We start from the raw sequence: 8412 nt of genomic DNA, 5'->3' as shown, positions 1-8412 counted from the left end.
ATTTTGTGAGTCAGGATATCGTAACAACTTTATGAACACTACCCTCGCCTGTTATTAGCAGGATCCATGGCGGTGGAGCCATAAAGTCTAACTAATGTCCACATATACAGACCATATATATGGGCTTAGGTTGTACCGTTACTGCATTTTGGTTATACTGCTCCTTAGGTAACTACAACCCGTGCAGTCAAGAGTTAATGTGTATTATGAATATTACTCAACTCATAATTAATTTTAACATTCTATTTTATTGACAGGTAAATTATGCAGTTTGCAGTTCAAAAGAAATAAAAATATATTTTTAAAATGCTTCAGTATCCTTAAGATAACCCATCGGCTGTAAAAACATCGACTGTAACAATTTATGATATAGGCCTAACAAGACAGCTGCGTGATAATACCATTAACCAAATTTCTAAACTATTAAAATTAAGCCACTTTCATCCATATGTTGCATACCAACTACCAAGCTACGTTTTAAATTCCCGAACACCGGGTAGATGAAGGCACAAAGTACACAGTTAATTTTGATGTTTTTGTTGTTCGAAGGTTAGTTTCGTCGATCTTTTGACATTGATCTTTACGAGACAGTTCGATGGTGTGGTGAACATTGCACATTTATGTAATTTGTTCACTCTTCTTATTCACTATATCTTTGCTGTCGTATAGTATTTGTTCGAGATTATATAAGAGCTAGATTGGATGGCTTGTTGGTAAACCTAAACTACCCAGTCACCTGGCGACTTGTGAAAATCGGTAGAAATCTACTGATATTTGTTGTGGAGTGTGAACTGTACTGTTAGTGTTGGCGTAGGTTTTGTTCAGTGAACATAGTGCCGTCGCTTATTATTGAATTTTTATGTTAAGACGTTCGTCCGCTTTTGCTTACTCGGCTTTCAGTCTCCTGTAAACAGGTAAGTAACAAAATTAGAGTTTATACTTCATTTTATGCCTCCAACAAGCAATGTGTGCTTTCAACCTTGCCTACAAGTTTGAAGAGATTCATTGTATCGGTTAGAAAAATATAGGCTAACCTAGTCGATTTTTAAATCTTATAAACAGGTATCAGTTAAATGTTTTCAGTTGTCTGCATATTTGCTCAATAGTTTGGTATACATTCAATTTGTATACGTTGATGCACATGGCATGTTTTAAACGGAAGACATTCTTTGTTCTTAAATTTTTTCGTACTAGGCCTAATGTGAATACGACCACATTACGTTTGCCATGTTCTGAGTTTTCCGTAGTGTTTTTATAACATACTTTCCGTATGTTAGCCTGTTGTACATTTTCGTATGTGAGGCTGTTATACTGTTTCTTCTGATTAAATTCCCTGACAGTAGAATGTTTGTGAAAATCGAACAAGGAAAATGGCTCAAGTTGGACTTGTAGTAACAGTTCTAACAATCCTCTCATACCATTAATTTAAACTAATGTGGAACCCCCTGCCTTCCTCTTTGTTTCCCTAATCCTTTAATCATTTTCTCCCGCCGAAAATGATGTGTTCTTAAACCGCTGGAGGTCGTTATCGGATACATATCTGAAATTACCTTTCAGATGTAAATTGCCGGGATTACTTGCTCTTAGTATCAGTTTAATATCATGACAAGGTAAGGTTTTACTTTGGTTTCTGACGTCCGTTTCGTTAGCAAAGGACCTGACCGACGACACCTAACCTAACCTAACCTAATAGGATACTAAGCCCCTACTGCATAACATTAGTTTTTAAACATTCCATGAACAGAACTTTCCCTAATTTCACTTGCTGTGTGTTTTCCCCCCACCTAAACCCCCCCCCCTTTCCCACTGTGGCCCCCCTAATTGATGGATATAAGGTTGGGGTTCACTGTCTCTAAAAGTAATAATTTGCTAATAAAACGAATATTAGAAGCGTTCAAAGCTCTCAATGAAACTTTGGAAAATAATATTTTCAAGCCCAAAATGCAATAATGGCGTAAAGTAAAATAATGCCCTTGATAAATAGGAAAAGGTATCACGGGAGGATTTTGAGATAAATAGGAAAAGGTATCACGGGAGGATTTTGAGGTCTTATTCCTGTGTTAAAGTAGGAACAGTGATAGTAAAGTCCAACCATCCGAAAATGTTTGGACCCGAGGATGATTTGTCATCTAACACCTTGAAGGAGGTTTGTCACATTAATTCCCTGGGGCGGAACTGAGGAATTAGCCCTAACCCCACCTACCTTCATCCGTTTTCTTTTCCTTTTCGAACCTCTCTCTCTCTCTCTCTCTCTCTCTCTCTCTCTCTCTCTCTCTCTCTCTCTCTCTCTCTCTCTCTCTCTCTCTCGTCGTTTTCTGTTCTTTAGTTTTTTTTTTTAGACCGATATTAATGAAAAAATCCAGCAAGGAGGTAAGCGATTCGCCAAAATCCAATAAATAAATATCAGTCCAGTATCACAGAATATTGTGAAAAGCAGCGTCACCTTAAATCGATCCCCTTTGTTACGACTTGAGACGTCGCGAAAGAGGAAATTAGAGGCGTGCTCTACCATGTCAAATACAACAGATCAGAGATGTTTTAAACAAGACACATTTGATTAGTAAGGTTTTTGCCTGAAAACTGGCGTGGAAATATTTGAATTATTTTAAGTTTTATGATGTTGTTATTAAAGAAAGTTTAATCCAGCCTTGGTATATATATGCTTTGAAGATTTATATTGTTGTGCGATTGCTCAAGATAGACTGTATAAATATTATGCAATACTAGACTCGCCTTCAGTTCACGAGCGTATGTACTACGTTGCAAAGGGTGTTTGAAAGGAAGAGTTTTAACTTGTAAATAACATATTTAATCTCTTGGCTATGCTTTTATTTGATTTAAAAATTCCCACATTCGGCTAGTTAATCAAAATCGATCTTTTTAAAATGTAGATTATTATTATGTACCACTGGTATTAGTTACATTGTGCAAAGGTTGCATCCTCATGTAACTCCTCAAAACTTTGAGGTTTGAGCTAAGTAAATAAAAAAAAATATTTAGACGAAAGCGTTATCTATTTTTCTTAGTCACCTTTAAGTCAAGGTCTTTGCGATTTAAATTTATTATTATTTCAGAAAACTATGAATAGCCTTATGCCGAAGACAGTCGAAAAAGTATGAGATGCAGCAAATATCTTAAGGCGTTTTTGATGTTATGCTTTTACGAGACTGACATGTTTTAATCGGGGTTCGAATGGTTACAGTCAGTTAAAAGAAAGTAGTGAACATCGATTTTCCAGAGAAAGGAAAATATATGTCCGAATTTACATGTGATCTGAAACATAATCAGTGGGTAGCATCAAGAACATTTATAAAAATCTCATTTCCCAAACTTATTTCATCTGTGTAGTTTTAATAAGTTTGTGGTATTTAAGATATGGAAGGAAGTTGTCCAGAAGAAGCTACATTAAAAAGGCGGGATGGGTAGAGTTATCGCCGAGGAGCTGTTAGGGTAATTTCGGATCCGCGGTGGATATTACTTGGCGTCTGTCCAGACTCGGTTCTAGATTGTAGACACTGATTTCGTCAGCCACACTTCCTTTTCTTCTTCTTCAACTTCTTTTTGTAGACAGTGTTATATGAACTATTCTCGTATATAAAGACATTAAATTTATTTTTTACAGTGTTTCATCTTCATGCGTACAAAATGCCTCTTGATTTTTCCGATGAAGATAACGACTGTGCTATTCATTTTACGTATATGTAAACTTATTTTGGTTCTTGCCTCGCTTAGTTTTTGTATTATAACTACAATCCCAAACCTTGAAAACAAAATGTGTACACGAAACTAACATAAAAGTATACACGCATAATCGGATAGGCATCTTTGTGCGCAAACTTGAGAATCAGCACACAAATGATGAAAAAATTTATATACTGTAACTTTTCATCTGTTTGAAAAACATGAGGCTTGTCGGTCGGAACTGAGGAATTATTCATTGTTTATCTTGGATAAGCTTCACTTCTGTGAAAGGAAACTTGTTCGTCCTCTGATAAGTTTGCACGTATTGTTTCTTTCATTTCATAATATTTGAGTTTGAATTAGCAGCATTTTTAGTGAAAATAACTACATGAATTAAGAATATTTATTCAATAAATGTCCAGAAGTGAGATTTAAAAAAATGAGTGAACCATAGCGTTATAACTAAATGATGTTTCGACACGCAACTTTCATTGCCTTAATCTTCACAACAGTTTATATATATATATATATATATATATATATATATATATATATATATATATATATATATATATATATATATATATATTACCGAAGCCTTTACTACCTCAGCCAGTGCGTGTAGCTATTCTGCCCAGAGCCGTATATAGAGCAATAGGATCCATATTCTGTGGTGTGGCGATGCCATCCTTCCCAGTACCAGGAGTGTTCCATTCCATACTCTGAAATTAGGAACAGCCTTCCCACCAATATGGTGACAGTTGATGCTCGGCCAGTGATTTCCAGAGTGCTTAGTGCTATTTCTAAGCGTCCCGTCCCTCTAGTGTAATGTTTCTCATATATCATGTTGCTGCATATTTGTTTATATATTTTGATATAGTCGTATAGTTATATATTTTTATTTCACTTGTTTTTACTTTGCAAATCGCTCTAATTTCCTGTTGTCACACATGGGAATTGTATTTAATGGGGTTTTCCTTAGGAAGCCAGTGACCTTTGTAGTGAGCTGTAATAACAGTATTTCTAGGTAATAATAGTATTGTTAAGTTATAGTATTTTTACCTAAGAAAATGTGCACATTGACTCTAGGCATGTTTCCTAGCCTCCTTTCCTCACAAATTAAAGATCCACTGTTAAAATAGTCATTCGCAACATGTATGTATGTATGTATATATATATATATATATATATATATATATATATATATATATATATATATATATATATATAGTTATATATATGTGTGTGTGTGTGTGTGTGTGTGTGTGTGTGTGTGTGTGTGTGTGTGTAGGAAGCTTTGCCACTTATACACAACTGATATTTTTGTACTCACAGGTATTAATTCATAGTTATTACGTAATATCGTATTGACTATACTTTGGGAATAACTTAGACCCAAGAAAATTTGTAATTGGTAGGTGTATCTACCCGGCTTGGATCCGAGTTTGGGGCTTTGGTCTAGATAAAGTGATAAACGGTCGACTTGACCATTGTCAAATACATGTGCACACATATATATATATATATATATATATATATATATATATATATATATATATATATATATCAGGGGACTGGCGATGGTTGAAAAATTACCTACCAATGTTTCAGTTGTAAGGTTGTCTAGGTAAGTTGAACATGTCAAGAGGAACAATTAGATTAGCGAGCGTATGTGGTAAAGGACGGTAAAAGAATGGAAAGTGAATTCTTTTGACAAACGGCGGGCTTCATGCTTTGCTGGCTCTGGAAAATACGAAGGGTTGCAATGATTGTTGTACTAGTTGTTGTAAATGCAAAGGTCTATTGGTATGAAGTTCCGATAATAAATGAGGATGGTGAAAATCACCGCAGTAATTTCCTCTAATTGACATTGTCGATTAGACGAAAGTACCAGCTCCAATCAAGGTTTCCAGCTGTCCTTTCGTGGCTATATACACTATATATATATTATATTTATATACATACACACGTGTTTATATATGAATTATATATTATATATACACATATACACGTGTGTGTATATATGAATTATATATTATACGCATATATATGTGTGTATGGATATGTGTGTGCGTGGTCTTTGAAAATCTGACAAAAATGGCGCAACGTTAGTTGTATTCAGCGACAAAATACGAAATTGGTGAAGACAATAAGAAACCCAGAGCAATGCTACAGCTTGACTCCTCGTCCCCACGCTCCTTGTTCCAGAATACGCACGAGAGAGAGAGAGAGAGAGAGAGAGAGAGAGAGAGAGAGAGAGAGAGAGAGAGAGAGAGAGAGAAGCAGCAGCCACCCTCATGGATTAACGCAAAATCTTTTCCCCTGACCCGCTACAACGCCCAGACAGACAGGCATCTAAAAGCAAGATACAAGCTCCGACGCTTTGTTTCTTTCCGAATACTTCTGAAGCGAACGAAAGCCAGTTTCATGATTGCCCAGCGATTCACAAAATATGTATAAAAGAGAAATGTTGGACTGTGCTGAACGCCTCTGTTCTTCCTCTATTGATTTCTGTTATTCAGATCAAAGGAAATATCTGGTTGGTTGGATCACATGACCGCGTCCCAAACAAATTCGAAAAAAAAAAAATCCGTGTGTTTAACGCAGGGGTTATTGTATGCACCCACGAGTCACACATGCTCGCAGACAGTATTATATATATATATATATATATATATATATATATATTTATATATATATATATATATATATATATATATATATATATATATATATATATATATATATATATTATATATATATTATAAAGTACGCAGTCAAGATAGGTCTACTGATTATTTAAGGTCATGTAGGCTAAACAAGTGAATGTGCTGCTGAAATGCAGTATATAAAAGAAAATGATTAAGAATGCAACAATTATGTTTATGAATAGAAAATCTTGCCTTATTTTCAACTTTTTTTTATTATTAAAGAAGATAGTGACTTTCGGACATGCTTTCGACATTGAAGTGATTAAAATAATGAATATTAGTTATGTCATTGTTGTTAAAAGTAATATTCCCTGCAAGTAGTACTAAGAGCACAGCGGTATTGCTACTTTTGCCATTCAAAAGTGACAAACATAATGGGAGGTCATTAAGTTCACATTTCAGTGTCTATTATACGCATTTTTACGAGTGCATTATGTAACTTGGTATAGCCCAGCCTGACTCTAGAAAAATGCCGAGCGCGAGAGAGAGAGAGAGAGAGAGAGAGAGAGAGAGAGAGAGAGAGAGAGAGAGAGAGAGAGAGAGAGAGAGAGAGAGAAAATTAATGACATGTCAGACACACTGACAACAACTGCGAAAATCTCTTTTTCTCTCTCCTTCTTTCCCATTTTGCTCAAAGTTGAAGCCAAAAACGTTTTGGGTTATGTGCGAGAGTCGTGGGCAAAGGGGGCGTTTTTGGTTGTCAAACATTTTCCAATATTTGCCGTTTATATAAAAATGTAGACAGTCATCGGGAAAAGAACTTACAGTGGAATATGTATTTAGTAATAAGATTGAGTAAGTCTCATTTTTAAGTCTACAGTACATCAAATAAACAAGCGTTCGTTTTCTAAACAAGTATGTTAGCGTGCTGTCACGGTCCCCAATATTGCAGAAGGCTAAAATCAAGGCATAGAGTGTGGTTTTATTTTGTCATGTGTTCAAGACTGTCGCTTTCTGTGACACAGTAACGAGCAGGACTCATGGATAATCAATATTTTCAACCACCCAAAGCCCTTCTGTCTACCACTGAAGGCGGGAACTCTACTGTTCCAGCAGTTTCGTAATCCGTGGATGTGACCATCTGTCTGGATTCAAATCTGCCAGAAACGTTTGCAGGGGCGTCGTATCCTTTTAGTTTGATGAGCCTGAGGACTGAGGCGGATTTAGAGGGAGATGCGTATGAGATAAAAAGGATAGATCGGGAGAAGCGCTTCTGGTGAAAGATGCTGAAAGTCAAAGAAGCGGGATTTCCAAACGTTTGGGGCTTGCGCTGACAAGGCCTTTCTGTGGGTATTGATCCCACTGAGTACCTCCTCTCTCTCTCTCTCTCTCTCTCTCTCTCTCTCTCTCTCTCTCTCTCTCTCTCTCTCTAGGTGCGTGCGCGATCTCGCTCAGAAATTCTGAATTCCTACGTGTTCTCTAAGAAGCAGTTTAACAGAACAACGTTTAAAGTAAAATTGGAACATTTTCACGTACTATTAGTCAGTAGAAGCTCACCACAACCGTCATCGGTTACCGATTGACAAGGAGAAAAGCTAATCGCTCCGATTTCGAGGGAGCAGCCAATCGTTGACTTCATGACTTATTTATCCCAAATACAAGCACCAGGACATCGAAAGTGATTCTCAGTCCAGTTGTTTATTAACCAACGTTTCATGAAAAGAAATAGTCTTAAAGAGAGCAATACTTTTTTTCAGATAACTTAGCCATGGTTTAGATTCCAACATCTGAGTATTTGGTCTACTTTAAAACTAGAATCCCCAAGCAATTTCCCTGAGTTTCAAATACGTAATTATTCAATTTTCTGTTGAGATGGTTTGCTTGGTTTTAATACTCAAATTAACACATTTCTCAGAGAAAAGTGGTAGTTTAAAAACGAATGAAAATTTAATGAATATCTTATTGTGAAGATCATAGATAATCAACATCGAGCAACATGTATCTGGATGTTAAGTGAAATGAGAATCATCAAAAACTGTGTAGCAGACGACAGTTTTGGCGCCATAATCTTCATGAAGAT

At 36.0% G+C, this 8412-nt stretch overlaps 1 long non-coding RNA gene across 1 annotated transcript in view; it reads left to right on the top strand.

The window, feature by feature from the left end:
* The first annotated feature begins 789 nt into the window (after nucleotides 1-789).
* The window catches only part of LOC136854634 (uncharacterized), a 29427-nt gene continuing 21804 nt past the window's right edge, over nucleotides 790-8412 (top strand). Inside the window, exon 1 of the long non-coding RNA XR_010857749.1 lies at nucleotides 790-914. This is a non-coding gene — a long non-coding RNA (uncharacterized lncRNA). The remainder of the gene's footprint in view (nucleotides 915-8412) is intronic.

The sequence above is a fragment of the Macrobrachium rosenbergii genome, chromosome 29 (genome assembly GCF_040412425.1).
Source record: "Macrobrachium rosenbergii isolate ZJJX-2024 chromosome 29, ASM4041242v1, whole genome shotgun sequence".
NCBI lineage: Eukaryota > Metazoa > Arthropoda > Malacostraca > Decapoda > Palaemonidae > Macrobrachium > Macrobrachium rosenbergii.
The sequence above is the reverse complement of the archived record's forward strand: the minus strand, read 5'-3'. Positions and strand labels throughout refer to the sequence as shown.